Source organism: Pan troglodytes, chromosome 6 (assembly GCF_028858775.2).
Source record: "Pan troglodytes isolate AG18354 chromosome 6, NHGRI_mPanTro3-v2.0_pri, whole genome shotgun sequence".
Taxonomy (NCBI): Eukaryota; Metazoa; Chordata; class Mammalia; order Primates; family Hominidae; genus Pan; species Pan troglodytes.
Window position 1 is genome coordinate 103,440,712 of NC_072404.2, and position 22,573 is coordinate 103,463,284.

A 22,573-nucleotide genomic window follows, 5' to 3' on the forward strand; every position below is an offset into this window, starting at 1 on the left:
AAATGTAAGAAAATAAGTCTGTGTTTGTTATGCCAAGTTGGATGTAATTTGTTACAGCAGCCACAGGAAACTGATGCAGCCTCCTATTAGGAGGTTCATGGGACACATGAAGGTCATGCAGTTGTTTGCACATGACAGAAGTTGCATTGACTTAAGAGTTTGCCACAATTTTATGATGGTTAAAATGAAACCATCAATAGAGAGTTTGCATGTAATAATTGCTCAATAAATATTAGTTAACTAAGATATATATTAAACAATAAAAGAGTGGTGAAAACAGAAGATTTAACAAGAAGGAAAGGGCATAAAGAAGTAGGGCTGAAATAGAAAAGTCCCAAGGGAACAGAGAATGGAATCTCTTCAGGGAGACTAAGGAATGTATCTCAAGGTCCACTGAAGGCAGGAAGGAGAAAATGTCTTCTCTCAGCACTTGAGTCAAGCCCCCATCACCAGAAGGCAGGATAAGGTTTGGCATTCATTCATTCAACCTTGAAGGCCCACCATATCCCAAGCACGTGCTACTCCTGGATACACATGAGCAGGCAATGGGCTGCCTCCATCCTCCAGTGCACAGTGAAGTAGAGTTGGTCCCAGCAAGTACACATGGAGGGCCGAGTCCTCTAAGGCATCCTCACTAATTGAAAATTATTTCCATTTCTTTTAAAATAAGTGTATGTTAGATGTCAAACTCCTAACTTTAATGCTTTAAAGATATTTTTACATGGGAAGCTAATAAAAACCTAAAAACAAAGGAGAAAATATTCAGGCTCATACTACTTAGTATTCACTTTACTGAATTTTTGTTTACATCACATCTGCACCAACTGTCTTCTGGAAGCAGTATGGCAGAATGCTCAAGAGCATGGAGTTTAGAGCAGAAATACCTGGATTTGAATCCTAGATTTGCCATAAATTGTATTTGTGACTTTGGGCAAAAATTACTAAATCTCTGTATGCCTCAGCTCTCTCATCTACAAAACAGAGATGATAATAGTATTTGCCCCATCAAGTTTTCATGAAAATTGGATGCGTTAATAATTGTTAAGCACTAACACTGTCAGCCCATAGTAAGGGCTATGTAAGTGTGTGTTGAGTAAAAGTATTAAAAACTTCTTTAAGACCCGGGAGTTCTTAAGAAAGCACATTCATACTCTGTAAATTGAGTAACTTTTTCAGGTGACAACATTTTCCTGCATGGTATTTTCCTTGCTCACTTTCCAAGGGTCCCCATGACGAATTTCCACCTACCAGTCAACAAAAGCAGCCAGCGTTCCATCAGTGAAAGCCCAGTGAACCCATATGTTGCAAATGAGTGTCAGTAATGACAACAGCAGCAAGGGTTTCACAATCTGTGCATGAGAAGAAAGTTCACAAATGCAATCGGAAATGAGGTACTCCTTCTTCCACTTCTAAATCACTTCAAACCCTTTCAGACTAAAATAAGTACTAGGGATGTGATTCACAGCTATCATCTCAGGGTGGAGAAGTGAAAAACTTACTAGCTTTGCCAGTTTGACTGTCAGAGAGAGCTGCATTCAAATTCTGACCCCAAACCTTGCTATCTACATAACAGACAAGTTAATTAAACTTTCTTAATCTGACAGGGAAAACGTTGCCACTTTGGCTGGTTTTAAGTATATAATTTAGCAAATCATACTTATCTTTGACTAAGTTGCAGACTGTAGGTTGGGTATTTAGAAATTAGAGCACCTACGGATCAGATACGCCCATTTATATTTTTAGTGGGGAAAGACATGCAGTGGGATCCCAAGCCTGTCTTTTGTGAGCCTTTATTGACTAAGCTTTCTGCCTTTTCCTTTCTAAAACCTTTTAGAAATTAAGAACATCCAGGCACTTCCTTTGGCAAGTCTGACACATACACAAGGGAGAGGACATAAATAATTTCCATACTCTTCAATGAAAGTGGATGTGTAACATATAAAACAATGGGCCAGGTGCGGTGGCTCACGCCTGTAATCACAGCACTTTGGGAAGCCAAAATGGGTGGATCACGAGGTTAGGAGTTTGAGAGCAGCCTGGCCAGCATAGTGAAACCCCGTCTCGACTAAAAATACAAAAATTAGCCGGGCACGATGGTGGGCGCCTGTAATCCCAGCAACTCAGGAGGCTGAGGCAGGAGAATTGCTTGAACCTGGGAGATGGAGGTTGCAGTGTGCTGGGACTGCGCCACTGCACTCCAGCCTGGGTAACAGAGCAAGACTCCATCTCGGGGGTAGGGGGGAGAGGGGAAAGAATGGTGGCTAGTCAAACAGTCCTTTCCAGTAACAAGGTCTCAGGCACCCATCTCAGAAGATTTATTACATGCTGCCTCCACCATTGACCCCAAAGGAGACTGACTCTGCAAACAGCTCAAATCATAGTCATCCTCTTCATTTCCTGTGTGTCCCTCCCGCTCCTCTCACTAACACGTAATACCATAGCCACATCAGTCAGTGGTTAGGATGCTGGGTTAATTTTACTCCCAAGGAAAGTGATGCCTGAGAGAAAGAGCCATTTGTTTGTCTTTTTAATTTCAGCTTCTTCCTAAATAAGACAGCCTTTTAGAAAGACTTTCACAGTGTCAGGTTAGTTACCTAAATCTTAGGTAACTTTAGGTTAGTTACCTAAAGTCACTTTGTGACTTCATCCTGATATAAAGGAACAAGGAAGAGAGTTGGATTAGGATAACTCACTATGGTACATCTTATTTTTTATTTAGTTTATATATTTTGTGTTTTTAGATTAATTTTGCAGGTAGAGTGGGGCATAACTCAACATATTTTTTTCCTCACAAGCTGGATTAATTATTTTAGTAACATGAGCTGTATTAAAGCGGTCATAGAAGTCAGGTTAGGGCAAGCACTATTATTTATGTTTTACAGATGGGGTAACACATAGAAAAGGCACGGAGAAGTTAAGTGATTTGCCTATGGTCACAAAGCCTGTTAGCAGCAAACCCAGAACAAGAACCTAAGATTTATGGCTGCCAGTTCCAGCTGTTTTTCTTTGTCATGTATCCTCAGCAATCAACATAATCAAAATCTGTTTGGAGGTAACTGGGTACAACAAAATAAATTATTGTTCCTTTTGTTGGGTGAATTCAGTTTGACCTGGATATTAAATTTGCACAAGTCTCACTGTCTCATTTAGTTATGTCTGCTCTTTTATTTTTTAAACTATGCTTATGACTTTCAGACTACTGATTTGTATAAAGGAAGATAACACTGAACAACCAAACAGGAAGTAATCCAGTGAATCTGGAACAGCGGTGGAATTTAGAAGCAAGGCCAGGTAAGCACTTCAAATATGCGAAAAGAAAATGAGAGAGCTGAAGGGACACCAAGCAATTTGATTTGCTCTTGGTTTACTCTGGAGGAAAAGGAATCCTTCTGAATTCTGAATTCCCAGAGCCAAGCCACTATATTCTTCTATTTCTTCTGTGTGTCTTTCAGGGAAAGTGTGTCCTTGTCAGCACCACAATGACACTTTCCATCCTGTGACAGAAACTAAGTCTTGAAAGACAACATTGTTACACTGTTTGGGGAGATCACGCCTAGTGGTTGTTTTGTTTTGAAGTCAGTGGGGATGGTGAGGAGGGGTTTAGTGAAGGAGTCAATGTGAATGATAATGTCATAAATTCCCCTATGATTCTGATTATGAGAACTCTCCTCAGAGAATCTCAGTTCCGTAGGGAACTTTGTCCAGGATCTCCCCATTCTTTTGAGACCTCATCCAAAAATGGTGACTCGGATAAAGAGAACTCAGGAACTGCATGCCACTCTTCATCTAACTCTGCATGCAGCTATGTTCACATTCTGCTAACGCTGGCTGATGTTCAAAAACTCAGCCCAATGATAAGGGTTTTAAAAGTGTATTATTTTCACTATTGATATAGATCTTGTGGAATAATCATTTCATAGTGAGCCAGATCTTAACTAGTAGCAGACTACTCTAGTGTCTGCTACTAATCAGACACACTCTAGTTTGTGGTTGGTGAAGCCAGAGAGTGATATCATTTCCTAAGAAACAGGCAAGGAGAGAGAAAGCAATTGAAGGGTGAAGAGCAGAGAACTATGAAGATGATTCAGGAAGAGGCACATGGAGACTAGAGGTAAAACAGAAGTTCTGGGCAGTGAACGAAGACATCTAATACAAGGAAAAGGGGGCCAGGGACTGAGGAGGAAGGAGTAGTTTAGATTTGATCTTATTTGCACCCACAGACCAGCTGCTAAGTGTCCAACTTTTTCAGGGATTAGATTTAACAGAGATAGAAAGTTAGTTTTCAAAGAGAAATCTTATTTATTAGCTAAAGTATGTCCAGTTTAATTATGTAATGAAGATGAGTATTTGTAACTCATTTATTTGAGTATATATTTTATAGATAACAATGTACCAGAGTGTAATAGAAAGTACCTTACAGTATAACTGTAGTGATTTGAATGGCTTGTCTGAGAAGGATGTGGAAAAAGGTCCCATATCTCTCAATATTAGTACCCAAGTCAGCCTAAAAAGAAACAAAACATTGTAAATCTCTTGGTTCCTAGTAACAGAAGAGATTTTAAACACAGAGTCACCTAATGAGTGGAATATTTTTAATTTAGTATCAGCACCCTTTCCTAAAGATGCTATAAATTAAGAACTCTCTGATTTTTTTTAAGCCGTAAGTGTTAAAGAGTAATCTATTACAAATCAAGTTCAGTCCCACTCTTGATAACATCGTGTTTTTAGACTAATTTTGCAGGTAGAGTGGGGCATAACTCACCATAGTTTTTTCCTTACAAGCTGTATTAATTATTTTAAAAATAGCAAACATCATGAAAAATAGCCCAGCCAAATACTCATTTCTTTGCTTAATGTCTCATTGCTTGGCAATTTTCTTCACTGTCATTTTCAATGGAAAAATACCTGAAATTCATCTACTGAAATTCAACTGAACGGAGTGGTTTAAAAAGAATCAATAGACATGCTAATAATAAGGAAAGCATTCAAATGCAATATAGCATATGTTTCTAATTACCACTTCACAAGTCCCAGTTACAAATTAAGTCTCTTTTATTTCAATTAACAGTCTAATGGTGCTTCAGAGAGATAAAGAATGTTTCAAAAAGAAACCAAACCTCTGATGAAGAGCACCCAATTTTCTCTCCAAGGAAACATGATGAAGGTTTTAAGCTATGAGAAAAGTCTGGGATAGGTGATTTGGGAACTGTATTGTCCATCACATCTAAGAGATGTAGATGATGTTTTTGGTTTTTGGTTTTTGTGCTCCCCTTCCTGGGACCTTCTCAGCCATTCTACTGCCTACTTCTCTTCTGATATCCTATCATGGGAGAGAAGTCACCCAGCTGGCCATGCATCTATACAACAAATATTTACTAAGCACTTGCTTTGTACCAGCATTTAAGTACTTGGTCATGAGGATTCAGTGGTATATAAGATCTAGTCCCTTCTCTCAGAAAGGTTGTTGTTTAGTGGGATAGACAGACATATCAGCTAATAGCTCTAGTGTAATGTGTCTATAACAATAACAGAATGAAAACATCTATAGTAAAGATCAATAAGTTAATTTACTCTAATGTGTTACGTCATTTCACCCAGAAGTTTTTAAATGAACAGAAGAATATATATACATATATTCTCTTTCTTTCTCTCTGTGTCATTTCTATGGGTGAAATTTCTGGTATTTGTGATTAGGATGATGAGATATCTGATGCCCATAGAGGTGACCACAAACTCTGTCCATAAAGCTGAGCTTGTTATAAATTTTAATTTCAACTCAGGGCTGGATAAATTCATAGAATGTTAAGGGTTCAAGGAATTTCACAGTGTATCTTATTGATTCATTTTACAGATGAGGACCCTAAGACCTAGAGAAACTAAGTCATTTGCTCAAGAAGACAAAGGTAATCATTAGAAATCAACATGAGATTTCAGCTCTCCTGATCCTTAGTACAACATGTGAAAGAAGATATGTTGTCTTTACTCACAGTGGAGGCATTTTTCTAGCTGTGTTTAATTTGGCTTCCCTATGGATTCAGGACCCATAACTCTTGTTCTCACTCATCTGCTATGCTGCTGATAAGGACTTTCAGGTCAACAGCTGTAACTGCTAAATGAAGTTAATACTCTGGAAAAAAAAAAAAAAAAAAAAAACAGAAGGAACAGAGACCAAAAGATTGAAAGCCATTTGGAAATTTCTTGAGTGGTGTCTGGCAGGTCTTTTATGAAGATTATCATAAACCAGGAAAAAAAAAAAACGCCTGCTGACTGTGTTATCTGTAGTGCCTATTGCCTATTTTGGCTGATTCATTGATGGTGTAACAGATAACAGAATGAAAGGAAATGGTTTGGTTTCTATAAAGGAAAAAGAATGGTTTGTATAAGGAAACCATTAGTTTCCTGAGATTGCTATACCAAATTATCAAAACTTGGTGTCTTAAAACAATAGAAATTTTTTCTCCCACAGTTCTGGAGGCCAGAAACTCAAAATCAGTATTTGGCGGCTGAAATCAAGGTTGTTGGCAGCACCCTCTGGAGGCTCTCGGACAGAATCTGTCCCTTGTGTCTAACAGATTCTGGTGGCTGCTGGCATTCCTTGACTTGTGGTCGTATCATTCCCATCTCCTCCTCCGTAGTCATATCGCTTTCTCCTCTTCTCTGGCATTTGCATCCCTTTTATAAGACACGTATGACTGCATTTAGGGCTCACCAGGATAATGCAGGATAATCTTCCTATTTCAGGATCCTTTGCCACATCTTCAAAGTCCTTTTTGGCCAATAAAGTAATATTCACAGGCTCCAGGTTTTAGGATGTGGGTAGTGGTGTTGGGGTAGGGGGCAGATTTGGGGGTGAACAACCAGCCTACTACTGGTGGGTGACTGGTTATCCATCATTCTTAAGTCAGAAATGATGACCCAAAATCTCTTTTTGCTTTTGCTTCACTCATTTTGCATTTAATTACTAGGCTCTGCTTCTTCAGACACTTTTATTACAGTTTAGTTTTTGCTACATCTCTCAAAAATGTCTTATTATTTTCACGGCCTGTCATTTAGTTATGTTTTCTTCTAAGTGTTTGGCTGTCTTGGTCAGTGCTCTAAAGGAATTAAAATCACTTGGTCAGGGCTCTGAAGTAATTGGTCAGTGCTCTGAAGTAATTAAAATCACTGTGAAGCTGAATGAAACATCAGAAGAAGAATCAAGAGACCTATGTTTTGCTTGTTAGGAGAACTGTGTATCCTTTATGTCTATTTTTGGAGTTGGTGGTAATTTCTGGTCAAGGAATCAAATGTTCTTATTCCTAACCATATAGTCAGATAAGATGGCTAAGGTGCTTTCATAATCACCATTGATTCACTGTCAGATGGGCCCGTGCTCTGTGACAACTTTTCAATATTATAGACTTTACCAAATAAAAAGGTATCTCCTCATTCTGTGCACAGAAAAAGAAAATGATGGATGAGTATATTAGCCAGAACCCTGTCGCAGAAAAATAAGCATGAGTGTGCCCTTTCATGCCTCCTGAGAACTCCTGTGCTAGACAGAGCCTGTTCAAGATGTCTTTTCTGACTTTCTGATTCCAGTTGACATCTAGGCATATAAGGCAACTTTGTGATGGGGCCAGAGAGCACCACACATTGTTGTGTATGAAATACTCTGTTCAGCAAACAAGCCGTGCAGCAACAAGACCTAGTGTGGTCAAGGATGGTGGACTAAAAACCACTATGAGAGCAGAGATGTAGCCACCTCTGAGACTGGTTTTCTAAGCAGGATGACTTGGTTCCATCCCTACAGGCATCGTCTGGTCCAGTTCAGCACAGAGCTAGCTGCAAGTGACAACCTAAGAGAAAAGTCAGCGAGAACAAAGATCCATCTCTTTGTTGACTGCCTTAATCCCTAGAGCTGTGTTCTTCAATTTGTAACTACTTGCTACAATTTTTCTGCCTAACAAGCAAGTTCTATCCTGCCTAGGAGAGAAACTTTTAGTAAATTCATCTTCATTCACTACTATTCAGCTCAAGCTTTAAAAACTTAGATAATGCTGTCTGAAATACTTAACTCCTGGTCAAATGCAGCTGCTATTTCATTCAGTATAATCAAAGAATAGCCAAGGACTTTAGTTAATATTTCTTCAGATGATAGAGAATAAACAAATTGTTTTGGATATATCTACCATGCCCTCCAAACATGATTGTTGATATCTTTTCTATATAAATTACTTTCCTACATAAATGGTACTTAGCTTTTCCTTGAAAGATATTCTCTTCTCTCCAGCTCAAAGATAACCCTCTTTCCCTCAAATTATAAGTAATTTATATTTAATAATCTTTCATACAAATTTTTAAAATTACAAATGGTAAGGTACCACTATTTTTTATTTTGTAACAGCACAAACCATCAAATCAGAAAAAAAGAAAGGTTGAGTATGATCTCTGAAAAATGAATTCTAGTAGCATGTATAGCAAAAATCATCTTAGAATGAATAGAAGCCCTGAATAACTCAATGACCACCAGGCTTGTCTGCATCCACGTTCTACTTGGTTAACTGTTAAATAATATCTAACTTGTTGCATTGTGAAAACAACATGTGTCTGTAAACTGAAAAATAGATGTTATTATCCACCTGGTTTAGTTATAATGGAGAAATATCCTTCAGTTGCATGATGCTCTTCCTATGAATGAGGAAACCAGATCAACATTTCCGTTCAAGTTCTAGCTTGCCTATAACATTTCTTAGCTCCTTTTGCAAACCAAAAGTGGCAGCAGTTGTAACTGAATTAGTCTAACTGCTCAGACACATGCATTTCTGTTTGGTTGCTCTGGTCTCTTCTTGAAGGCCAAGTGCTGTGATCATTTATCATCATCAGAATTGGCTGCCATAACTCAGTGTTCCCGGGACCTGCAGTGGGCAGAGCACCAGCACAACCCGTAGAAAGCAGCTCCAAGATCAGCACCCTCTCATAAACCTACCGAGCCAGGAGCATCTTCCAGGCCCTCCACTCTCAGGAGTTTCAAGGAGAAAACAAAATGCTGAGGACTGGGAATGAGAAGCTTCAACCTTGCACAATCTCTACATTTTGCTTTACTCCCAAGAGGGACGAATGAAGAATGTTGTTATTGATGCTACGACCACTTCTCTCCCATATTGTGCCCAGTAAACATGGTCTTACTCATTATTGAAATACTAGCATTCTTCTATAATGGTTCGTACATAGCTGCTGCCCAGAGCACTGAATAACACATACTACCAGGTGTCAAACCCAGATTTCCCCAGTCTCTCCTTAATTTCCAGCAATAAAAAGATTAGCCTGGCACAGCAGGTCTTCAGACCCTTTCTGATTTTGAATAGTGATTTGAACACCTCTCCTAGCTGTGTCCCCTTTGGGTTTAAGAATAAGATAGAAGATATATTGCTTTCCATTTTAAAATGTTTAACTTCTATTCAAGAATAAATATTGATGAAGGGCATCTAGGTACTAGTGATTTTTCCTGATGTCCATTTTGTGAACTTCACAGAAGACTTTGATTTCACCTTAAACCAAAGAAAACGTTCACAGATATCTTATAAATCTACTATTTTTCATGATTATAATAACCTGTCATCATGACAAGCCATGTTCATTAACAAAAGAAATCATAGGGGCAGCTTCTATTGGGCACTTAACTCCTTCATCCATGAAATTATACTTTATGTGAATTTATTTTTGGAAAGTTCAGGTAGTTTAAATTTTAAATATATAGACTAGAAAGAAATTGGGACCTTAAAAACTATTTTACAGGAAAAATGTTTCTGCCTGTCCTCATATTTCCTTCTTTTTTTTTAAACAGTGTTAGATTTCTGCAGAACTAATACCCTTTAAATGCTCTTGTCACACTTCAGAGGACACTATGCAAATTCTCAGAGGCCACACAATTTCCAGGTATATTGTGAGGCCTCTGATAAGATTTGTATACTGTTGACACCTACTTAATATATGGATAAATAAATCTCCAGTAAAATACAAAATAAATAGGATTTCTATCCACAAACAACAAGGTTGCAACCACAAAAGTGAAATCTGCACAGAGAGAAAAAGAGCTCTGTCATGTTGAGTATTTGTTGACCTCGCAGTGAGTCATAGATTTTCTTTTTGTTCTAAGACTGGAAAAACACCAGGATAAGAAACATTTTGGAAAACTATAGAAAACAACTGGATCCAAGCTCAAGTCCTCAGAGATAACATCCTGTACTTAAAATCTTTAAGTTGTTATAGAGGGGAGTATGTGTGTGTGTGTGTGTGTGTGTGTGTGTGTGAGAGAGAGAGAGAGAGAGAGAGAAAGGAGGAGGAGGAGATGGGAGTGGAAGGTAAACAGCAGCAGAAAGAAAACATGTGCACTCATGTTTTCTTCAGATGCTTCTTCAGATGAGTCCATCAGGAGGAGGAGGAGGAGATGGAGATGATGATGGGAGGGGAAGGTAAACAGCGGCAGAAAGAAAACATGTGCACACAATGATGCTTCTTCAGATGAGTCCATCTTCCTAAGTGTTCGTGGGAACACTGATCATAGATTTAAAAAAACAGTTTGTGTTTCTACTTGCACTTTCATCAAGAAGTTACAAAACATCTTGGAATATTTGCATTTCTTTCTATTTGACTGCTCAGGATGTGTCTTCATGACATAAGTCATTTTCAGCCATGTTTGCCGGATGTTCCTCTTCTCGCAGAGAACACCATTCTTTTGCTTTACAGTTAACACAGTGTTTTCCCACCCCCTATTGCATATGCTCCCACCCACTATTGCATACTGCTCATAGTAACCAGCAGATCTGTTTGGGGTGATGATGAAATCGCCAGGAGGCACAGGTGGCTTTTGGGCTCTGATCCTAATGGGACTGTGGAGCTCATCCTGGAGCTCAAGGCTAGAGCAAGACACAGCGGAAAAACTAACTTTCTGGGGTTTTGATAACCACAGCATCCTGGGTTGATTGGCCTATTACTATAGTAGGAGCCTGATGATTCAGACATATAACATCACTGTCCAAAGCCTCTCGAAGTGGGATATGGCATCAAGTTTTTGCTTGAGAGCTAGAGCATGGCTATCATAGTAGAATTAAGGAATAGATACATTTATTACCTCAAAGTGCCATTCCAGAGGGACCCAGAAATGGTTATTGTAAAATTGAGTTATACCATAGACTGTTCCCAAATACTGTATGCATCCAAGGCTTAGTTACCTCCATTATAAGCAGTGTGACTGCTCTCCTCACAGAGGACTATAAAAATTAAAGAATCATCAAGAATTTGCAAACACAAGCTCATGACAAACATCTAGCAGTTATGTTACACATAAATGATCTTTTTCTGGTAGACAAATGGAAAAGAAGTATATTTTATTGGATTCTTATGACTACGAAGAGCCCAACCAGGTTGTGATTGTCTGGCTTCCATTTACCAAATCACAAATTCTCACAACTGGCAGTAGGTGCCTCAGAGAGCATCTGGTTCAAATATCTTACATGGTGGATGAGAAAATGGAGGTTCCAATATATTAACTTACTTGCCTGGGGTAATACAGCTTGTTTATGGCAGTGTCAGGACTAGATGCCCAGGTTTTATGATGCCATAACTAGTTTCTTTCCCAGAAGTCCAGATGAACCTAAAACCTAAAATTGGTATCTAGGAGAAGGATGGTAAAGATGTCACTCTGAGTCCTGATTGATTGGTAGGAAACCCTAGCTGACTGGCAGAAAATCCTGATGTATGTGTTAAGAAGGATTTTGGAGTCATACTCAGGCTTATCAGAAAACGGTACTTAGGGTCAAATACAATTTCTATAAGGGGAAAAAGAAAAAAGGAAGAGAGGCCAGGTTTCACAGTTTCCTGATCTTAGAGCATCCAATTATTTTACAGCCATGTTCAGATGTGTTTGAACAATAGATGATAGTAGTAGGAACTGATTTTGTAAGATTCATGAGACAGGACCAAAAAATAAATAAATTTACATATGGTGATCAAATATTGCTAAGTCAATAAGCTCCTTCTATTTTCATAGGCTGAGAACCAAGAGTAGAAGACAGACACTTATTTCTCAGTAACCCATACTGTAGCAATGGGACAATCATTTAGCCATCCCTATGTGATCGTGGTCATTTTATAGGAGCATACTGCTTTAACTTTTTGAAGTGCTTTTGAAATGGGAAAGCTTCCCTTGTCCCCCTCACAGGGCGTGTGACAGGGGGAGTGGCTCGCTTCTTCAGTGCCCCGCTGTTCAAACCTCTAGGAGAGCCATATAGATGCCAGCTTGTGGGGTTCCAACCCCAGGGCAGTGTCTAGGGGTGGATGTTTACAGCTCCTGAAGTCCCACTGAGCATGTGCTCTTTTAGTTTTGCCATCTATAGGTGGCTTTTTGTTAACCAGCTCAATTAGACCCTCTACCTTGTCACAAAGACAGAGGGCTTTCTGTATCCCGGGCTCTTGCCTTGGTGTACCGGAAGAATCAAATCACACCTCAGCTTGGAGAATGAGTACAAGGTTTTATTGAGTGGAAGTATTTCTGAGCAGACGGGGGAAGCCAGAGGGGGATGGAGCGGGAAGGTTTTCCTCTGGAGTCAGGACACTGAGCGGCCTGGGTTCTCCTCCAACCGTCCCAGCCAAACTCTGCCTCTTCTGCCAGGTCGATGGCCTGCAGACCTGCTGGTGCCTGTCAGTGCATTCCTCTCGGCATCCAGCCACCCGTGTGTTCCTCCCCTGTTGTGCTCTTCTCAAAGTGTGTCTGCCTGCTAGGGTCTCAGGATTTTTATAGGCACAGGATAGGGGCATGGCAGGCCACGGTGGTCTTGGGAGATGCAACATTTGGGCAGGAAAATAAAAATGCCGCATCTAGGTCCGTGAGCAGAGGCCTGGGTTAGAGTCCTAGCCAGGGACCACACCGTTCTCTCCTTCTGTATCACTTTCAATGCTTTTTCTTGTTTGATATCTAGAGAGCAAAGAAATGCACTACCAACTGCTAAATTTCATGGCACCTACTGTAGGTTAAAAAAACAAACAAACAAAAAACAAAACAAAAAAACAGCCCTTGAAGGAGAGAAATGGAGGAAGGGAATTTTGTTTAATTAGAAACTCTCCAGAAGTAAAGGCAATAAACACATAGTACTTCAAAAGATCTATTAATGAATGTTTAATTCAGATATTCAGATGGAAACTTCTCTATCAATAAGAAGTGACTAAATGGAATAGATAAGTTTTTGTTCACATTTCATTTTTCAAGAAAACCTGCTTTGAGATTCTCTTCATAATTCATGGTTAGTTGCTCGGCAGTCCAAGCTATGGAGTGGTACAATGGCTTTAGAGTTGACAGCGGGCCTAAATGAGAAACCAAAGTTCAAATCAAGACGTCTAAGTATTATCTTAATCATTACAAAAGTCTGCAATTAATTCTCTGCACTGCTGATGTCTGTCTTTCATCTAGTGAACAGAGAAAAAGGAAATTCAATAGGATCTACTCTTTATGTCAATTGGATGAGAAAATTTCCCACTGCCTGAAAAGCATGCTGATACTAAAATATACCACAGAATACATTTCATTAAGAGTTATTATCACTGTGATCACAATGACCAAGAACTCCACAAAGAATTAACGTCATTTGGCCGATACCTCCTCAAATGGGTCCACTGGATTCATGTTTTTCAAGGTATTGTTCCCAAGCATCTCTAACAGAATGACCTGAAGTGCTTTTCCTGCTGAAAATGACAAAATTAAATTCACTGAATCAGAACATCTGAAGGTGGTTTCCGGGAATTTAATATACTCTTAGGTGATTCATATGTTCACTGAAGTCTGAGAACCGTTATACTAATTTCTCCATGAATCAAACTGATATAGTTTGAGATACCAAAGATACAAGCAAGGATTCTTGTCTTTAATAATATGGTAAATCAGAAAAAAAAAAAGGCCCAGTTTTCTGTGTGTTTCAAGCATATGGATGTGAGGATGGGCATCAGCTAACAGAACTAGAGATGTCATTTTTTCTTTCCCAAGACCATCTCTTCAGGTGAGAAGAAGCTTGTCTTTATCCTGCAGCAAGTCATGATTAGCAAATCATGGTCTCTTACAACACCAGAAATCACAACTTTCTCTCTTTTCTTTGAACTCCTGGCTTCTAAACTATTGATTGATTGATTGATTGATTGATTGAGAGAATCTTATTCTGTAGTGATAACAGCTCACTGCAGCCTCAAACTCCTGGACTCAAGCAATCCTCCTGCCTTAGCCTCTTGAATAGCTGGGACTACAGGTGCATATCATCATGCTTGGGTAATTTTTTAAAAAATTTTATGGGCCAGGTGGCATAGCTCATACCTGTAATTCCAGCACTTTGGGAGGCCAAGGTGGGAGGATCACTTGAGCCTAGATGAGTTTGAGACCAACACAACAAAACCCTGTCTCTGCAAAAATTAAAGTAAAATTTTCAAAATTGCTTGAGCTTGGGAGGTGGAGGCTGCAGTAAGCCATGATCGTACTACTGTACTCCAGCCTGGGTGATAGAGCGAGACCCCCTCTCAAAAAAATAAAATTTTTTTTTACGGAGTCTTGCTCTGTTACCCAGGCTGGTAAACTTTCCTGACACAATAGATATAGATAGATTAGATGATGGATAGATAGATAGATAGATAGATAGATAGATAGATGATAGATAGATACCACAGGAACACCAGCAATAATAAAACTTACTTAGCAACCTAAAAGCTTTTCATTAGCTTTGTTTTACAGGGTTCATTTGAATTGCCCACAATGTTAAAAGGGAAGCAGTCACATCCTGAATACCCTGAATTGTAGAGTGGCTGCTTTCCTCAATTCTTTCTTCATTCTTCATTTTCATTGCTTTACTTTCACTTTTTATGAATTCCTATGCTCCTGAATACAATGGATCTCTCTAAAATCTCTTGGTCTCTTAGAAAATATCTCCTTCCCCTCTCATTAAAAAAAAAAAAAATCAAAAGTCTTGATTTTGTCTTGCTGACAAAAAATAAGCAATCTCTGTTCTTGATTCCACCAGCTATGGGTACAGGGTTGGCTACTGTCAGACCCACTAAATGATAACATCAAGCAAGCCCAGGAGAAAGCAATTGTAAGTTAGAAGTGGTACTTACTGAATTAGGCATGAGCTGGGCCAGAGGACACAGCATGCTTGTATCTCACCAGGAGGTAGCCCAGATCCCCAAAGTTCACCAGTATTGCACCCACACTTTTTTCTCCTCAGCTTACATAGAGCTTTAGCCACATAAAGGATTCTTTTCTTTTCCTTTTCTTTTCTCTTCTTTTTTTTTTTTTTTTTTTTGAGACTGAGTCTTGGTGTGTCACCCAGGCTGGAGTGCAGTGGCACAATCTCTGCTCACTGTAACCTTCGCCTCCTGGGTTCAATTGAGTCTCCTGCCTCAGTCTCCCATGTAGCTGGGATTACAAGCGTGTACCACCACACCCGGCTAATTTTCGTATTTTTACTACAGATGGGGTTTCACTGTGTTCACCAGGCTGATCTCGAACTCCTGACCTCAGGTGATCCTGAGTGCTGAGATTACAGGCGTAAGCCACCACACCCAGTCCACATAAAGGATTCTTTATGACCACAAAAAATAGCAGGATAAAGCTTCAGTTTGGTTCATAGATGGGTCAGCTAAATATCTCTGTGAAAGATGACAGTAAACTGCTGTTACACTACAGCTTCACTCATATGACACTTAAAATCATGCTGAAAGGAAATCCTACCTAGGGGCAAAACTTTGAGTGGTACACCTGGTCGTCCACTTTATGTAGAAAGAAAAATGACCCATGATAAGAATATGTGTGGACTGAAGAGCAGTGGCAAACGGCTTGCCTGATGGGTCAGGGCCCAGGAGAGAGATTAGAGGACTGTAGAGACAAGGCAGTCTGGAGAAGAGGCCAGTAGACAGACTTATGGGATTGGGCACCAAGTGTGAAGGTCTGTGTATTGAATGATAATGTCCACCGCAGGGCATCCTACATGGAGGAAACACTAAAAACAAAGTAGACAGAGTACTCGGGCTGACAAAGCCGGGCTGTCAAAGCCAGGCTGCCACTGGCTACCCCAGGGCTGACACAAAGAGCACATGAACAGAGTAGTTATGGTGGCAGACACAGAGGCCATGCATATGTCCAACAGCACGAATGCATATTCACCAAGGCGTGTGTAGCTACTGCTGAATGCCCAACCTGCCAATAACAGAGACCAACACTGAATTCCCAATATAGTACCATGCTTTGAAGAGAACTATTAGCTATTGATAGCAAATTGATTACACTGGACCCCTTTCATCTAGGAAAGAGAATCGGTTCATCTTACCTGAAATCGATTAATAATATCGATATAAGATTGTCTTTTCTGCTTGTATGGCCTCAGGCACTACTACCACCATATAAGATTCTGAATAACATGGCTTTGAACCAAGAAGCCCACTTTGTAGCAAGGAGGTGTACTTGTTAGGGTTCTCCAAAGAAACAGAATCAATAGGATGTGTGTGTGTGTGTGTGTGCGTGTGTGTGTGTGTGTGTGATTTATTATAAGGAATTGGTTCATGCAATTATGATGACTGGCAACTCCAAAATCTGCAGAGCCAGTGTCTAGCTTGAGTCCAAAGGCCAAAAGCTTCTGTAGAACCAGGAAGAGCCGATGTTCCAGTTTGAAGACTATCAGGCAGGGGAATTATCTCTTATTCAGGGGAGGAACATCCTTTTGTTCTCTTCATGCTTTCAACTGATTGGGTAAGGCCCATCTACATCAGGGAGGGCAATATGTTTTACTCAGTCTACCAATTTAAATGTTAATCTCATCGAAAACACCTTCACAGAAACACCCAGAATAAAGTTTGACCAAACATCTAGGTACCCTGTGGCTCATTTAGGTTGACATATAAAATTAACAATCACAGAGGGTGTAGCAGTCATAGCAGTGGGCATGTGGTTATGCAAGTCACCTGCACACAGAAACTGCCAGTTGGATAGAGTAACAGATGGCCTTTTTAACAGCATAGATGAGGCACCAGCTTGAAACTGATACTCTGAGGTACACCTTAAATCAATGAAGTTTATATGGTGCTGTGTTTCCAAGAGGTAAACTATGTGGGTGCAGAGACAAGTGGTAGAAGAGAGTGGCTCTGCTTCTATGTACCCACTTGAAGAAGTTATGCTTCCCATATCCGCAATTCTAGGCATTTTTGGTTTAAAGGTCCTGATTCCTATAGAAGTAATGTGTCCACCAGGACAGTGGAATTTCTGATTCCTATTAACTTTGAGTTGTGGCTGCCATCTGGTCATTTCAGACTTTTTTTTTTTTTTCTTTTAAGGTAGAGTCTCGCTCTGTCACCAGGCTGGAGTGCAGTGGCAAGATCTTGGCTCACTGCAACCTCTGCCTCTCGGGTTCAAGCAATTCTCCTGCCTCAGCCTCCTGATTATTTGGGACTACAGGCACGCGCAACCACACCTGGCTAATTTTTGTATTTTTGGTAGAGACAGGGTTTCACCATGTTGGCCAGGATGGTCTTGGTCTCTTGACCTCGTAATCCACCTGCCTCAGCCTCCCAAAGTGCTGGGATTACAGGCGTGAGCCACCGTGTCAGGCCCTATTTCAGACTTCTTATACCAAAAGATTGGCAAGCTACAGAAGGAATTACTATCCTGGCAGAAGTAATTGACCCTGGTGATCAGGCAGAGGCAGGTCTTCCACTGGGACAGGAAGCCTTACATGGAGGCAGGGAAGAATACATTTGACCACCTGGCAATCCATTGGGACATCTCTTGGTACTACCCTGTCCAAATTGGCAGTAAATTGATAAGTGCAACGGCCATCATCTGAAAAGTCACAGTGGCCAGGGGATCAGACGCTTTATGGATAAGTGTCTGAGTTGCCTCAATATTTAAGCCATCTAAACCAGAAAAGGTGGTAACTAAGGGTGAGTTGGCGGAGGCGAGAAGTGACGAATGTCACCTGAGCTCCTTAGGCTAAGTACAGAAACAGGGCTAGAGCTTATCTTAGTAATACTCTTATTTTAAATTTTCCCAGGGAAAGGGACTAACTAGAATCCTGAAGGAGCTGTCTTTGATGGGGTAAACGTTTTTTATATGAGTAAGTGGATTTGAGCAGCCCAAGGGGTGGACTATAGTGGATGCTGTGGTTTGAAGGCCATATTCTCCCTTTAAGAATGGGACACCTATTTGCCTATGTCAGGACTGTAGCCTACTTTCAGCTCATAGCTGAATTGCTTTCCAGAAATTTCCCTTGCCCAAGAGTTCTGTCTCATTCAAATATATGTTCCCCTCTCCCCAAGAACAGTCCTCCTCCAATGACTGCTCACCTGAGCGGAAAGGAAGTACAAAGGCCTGGGGCCCTTACCTTAATTCAGGACAAATCTGAAAGGCAATCACAGCTTCATAGCTGAGACCATAGTTGTGACTATATCACAGTTTAGTTTCTCCCTCTGCTTAATTTTGCTTCCTTCCAGTAAACTTTCTGTACACAAATAACTGTCCCAGAATCTGTTTCCAAGGAACTTAACCTAAGATAATAGGACATATTAGTGACCATCCAAAGAGGCCTTAATTTACTTTCACATGAAGTCATTTAAAAGCACACACACACACACACAAAATCCACTTCCATTATGGCACAACTTATTATGGTACATCTTTTCAGATATATGTGGGGCCTCCCTGGCAGCATAAGCTGATGAAATAAATGAAACAGCTGTCAGTACCTGTAATTCACAGAGTTCTTGATGCAAATGTCATTTAAAATAACCAGCCTCTAAGTGGATTCCACCTGATTCAGATATTTAAGTTTTCTCTCTAGGCCATTCTGAACTAAGAATTATCTTAGGGTCATTCCAAAGATGGATTTTTATGTTGCTGGGTTCATTTTATGGGTCCAAAGTAGAGCAAGTTCCGTTGTCAGAGCATTTAGAAATATGGATATGTTTGCTTCCTTTCTACCTCATTACCAAAATATATAGGATTATTTGTAGCTTCAAAAAGTGAGATAGATAAATCCCGCTGTGTTCAAAGTTTAACAGGTATCTCAAACTGTTTTTCAAATTGACTTGAAATATAAAGTCACAAAGCCTCAAGGCAAATGTAAGCTGAATCTTGCTGACTCTTTTTAAAATGTCCAAATACTGCTATTTTTTAAAATGTCTGGAACAACTGGTGATATTTCAAGAGGAAAAAAATTGGAAATTTTTTTTTCTTTAGGCAGAAGTGAATTATTTCAAGCTCCAAGTGGTTCCAAATTCCATGGAGCTCCAGAGACTGGGTTTCCTGAGATTTCTAGCGGGCACAGTACTTGGCATAATAAACTTTTCTCCTGCTCCATTCCCTCCACCTCAAATAGCCACGTGCCCTCTAACCAGCCCTGGAGACAGACCTCAGTGTTGAATGATGGATAATAGTCATTTTCACCAATTCGCTTTAAGAACTATGTTTAGTTTCCAAATACTAAAGGAACAGGAACCGCCGCCTTAGGAGAACAGTGAAAATCAAAACAGTTTAAATTTCGAAGTTCAAATTCATAATTCCGTGCTGCAGTCTAGTTTCCTCCCCATAGGAAATGTGGTATTACATACAGTACAAAGGGCTGCACTCACTTGGAAGGGTTAGTCCAAGGCTGTCAGAGCTGAGAATGACCTTGGAGACTACCCATTTCTATGCCTTTCACTTATAGATGAGACAAAAGGCTCCAGGGAAGTGATAGCAGAATGGAGAGGAAAAGAGACACAAAGTTAGACACATAAAGTTCTTAACTTTGTTCTTAGTTACTTTGTGACCAGCTTAGATATTAAGAGCATTCACTTATCCAGAGATTTCTTTAATTTCTTTCACTTGGGGTCTGCCTCTCAGCCACAATTCCACTCCACTCTGCCTGCCCTCAACCTTGTCACCCCTTTTAGCAAGCTGACCTCATTATTAAGGCTTCATACGTTAAAGAATATCTCTCAGAGAAGCTACCACATGTGTTACAGTCTTTTATGTCAGCCTCTTTTAGGTAAAATGGATGAGAGTAAGGCCTGGCTGATGCTGATGGGGCATCATGCAGAAGCAGAAAGCTGTGTCTCCTCTTTGTTAGTCTTGTATGCAGGGCCCAACAACCAATGCCCTCCTTCTCTTGAACAGGACGGAAAGGTCCTGTCTTTGTTTTCTTACCTAAACCAGCCCTAGAGACAGACCTCAGTGTCTCAAGCACTGTGATGCCTTGGTTTACTTACTCTAACATGTCATGCACTATTTCATGTCCTTCCAAAGGCTTCCTAAGATTTCAATCTCTATGTCAATCCCCATGCCCTCTCTTTCTCTACTTTTTCAACTATACTCTTTTTTTCCATGACAAAGGTCATGTTTCTTTTCTTAATTCAGTAAAGTTTTATACAAAAGTCTCTTGTAATCCTACATCTATCTATATATAATATATATGTTATTTTATGTAATGCCTGATCTATGATAATGTATAGTCAATAAATGATAGCAATTATTTTTAATTATCAAAATAAATTGTTAGAGATTCAAGTTAGCATACAAAGTGGAAATACATTGACAATCTAAAAACTATACTAAAACATAAACTCAAGACTTTATTCCTCTTCCTGTTCTATCAAAACTGTGCCAAGTAAAAAAATAAAAATTGTTCTTTTTATTTCCACATTTTCTGCTGAAATACCTCTTGTGGGTAAACAGTTTGGAAGAGAAGAGCTGAAGTCCAGAAAACTGACACATTAGATAATCAGGCAGTGAATAATTGAGAGGCAACTGAAATGAGTATGAATTTTTAAAATGGCATCACAGGCTAAGATCACATCTCTCAATCAGATAATATTGTTAATTAAGACATCTTATTTCCACTAAAGTTTGAAAAAACTGCAGGCAGATGTTCTCATTCATTTTATAGATAATAAACCTGAGGCTCAACGAGACTGTATGATTTGTCCAAAGTAAAAAAACAAAACAAAACAAAAGCATGTAGATAACAGGGCAAGATAGTAACAGGGTAGGAATTAAAATTTTTTTTAGTACATTTTTTTGAGCTAAATTACATCTGTGAAGAAGTGTGCAGATTTTAAGTGTACAGCTCAATAGGCTTTCACAAACTGTACTTTCAGGTATATACCACCTGGATCAAGATGTAGAATATTAAGAGCAGACAGAAGTTCCCTAATAAGGCATATATAAAAGAAGCCAGATCTTTTGACTCTGGGCTCAATCTATAAAGGTCCTTAGCATGATTGGACTTTTTTTCCTGATATACACAGCAATGGAATGACAAGATCAGAGTGACAAGATCAGAGCAATGGAATGACAAGATCAGAGAAAAAACGGACTGAAAATCTTTATATGCTATTGGTGTGAAGCAGTATTGTACTATAAGTGCTATGGAAGACCACTCAACAGAGGTCCTGGAAACCTATTTAAAATTCTGATCTGTTGTTTATTAGATGTGTCATCTTCCACAAGGCTTAGTGCCTTTGCAATTTTTACTCCCTCTTTCCAAATTGCTCCTCTCCCTTTTTTTTGTCCTGAGTAACTAACTACTATCCATCTTTCAGGACTGAGCTTAATCCTCACGTCGGTGAAAGCCTTTCTAACATCCCCAATTCAGATTCCGTTTTGCCGTTACTAGTCTCACAGAAACTGGCACTTCTCCTTAAAAAAAAAAACTTATCTAAATTTTCCATTTATAAGTGATTATTTTGTAAGCATTGTTTGTTGATAATAATATCTGCATCCTCAGCTGGTAAGTTCTGCAAGGGTAGAGTCATGTCTGTTTTGCTTGCTACACCTGTTTGGGGTTGCTGAGACTACCCTCAAGTTTGATAATTTGCTAAGAGGACTCCTAGGACTCAGCAGATATTTGTGCTTACAGTTGTGATTGTTGGAGTGAAAGGATACCGTGCACAATCAGCAAAGGGAAGTGGCACATGGGTGATGCTCAGGGAAATTGAGTGTCAACTTCCAAGCATCCTTTCCCAGTGGAGTCACACAGAATCCACTTAATCTCTCCAGCAATGAGTTGTGACATGTAAAACGTTGCCAACCAGAGAAACTCAGAGACCCATTGTCCAGTGTTTATACTGGGGCTAATCACATAGAGACCCTCTGCCAAGCACATACCTAAATCCCAGACTCCCAGAAGGAAAGCAGGTGTTGAGGACACACCACATTGTCTATATAAATAGTTTCAGCACCATGAGCCACACTTACCAGTTCTGGGAATGGAAGGAACCCTCCTAAAATTTCTGTTCGCAGATGCGAGAACACCAATTCCATGAATGGTTCTCAAAATAAGGATTTATTTTGGGAAACTATCAGGAGATATTGGTTAACAGGCTTAAATAATTTGCTGGTCTTTCTTTAATTGCAGGAGTTTCAGACATTTCAGTTTATATAAATCTCCAAGGTGGTAAGGGAAGGTAGAATATGCAGTGTTTCCTAGAATATGTTTTTACCCTCTCATTTTAAGAGATTAGTGTTCTGGGAGAACATGTCGACAAACGTTGCTCTAATTCCAGCCCCTTTTTTCAGACCAGTCACCTTCCC

At 39.7% G+C, this 22,573-nt stretch overlaps 1 long non-coding RNA gene across 3 annotated transcripts in view; it reads left to right on the forward strand.

Annotated features, from left to right (window-relative positions):
• Positions 1-9,311, forward strand: part of LOC134810551 (uncharacterized) — a 45,115-nt gene extending 35,804 nt beyond the window's left edge. Inside the window, exons 2-4 of one of the 3 annotated variants that reach the window (XR_010158901.1) lie at positions 2,883-3,052; positions 3,196-3,291; positions 5,852-9,311. This is a non-coding gene — a long non-coding RNA (uncharacterized LOC134810551). The remainder of the gene's footprint in view (positions 1-2,882; positions 3,053-3,195; positions 3,292-5,851) is intronic. The other 2 variants (XR_010158902.1, XR_010158903.1) reach the window with 2 other exon arrangements.
• The last annotated feature ends 13,262 nt before the right edge of the window (positions 9,312-22,573 follow it).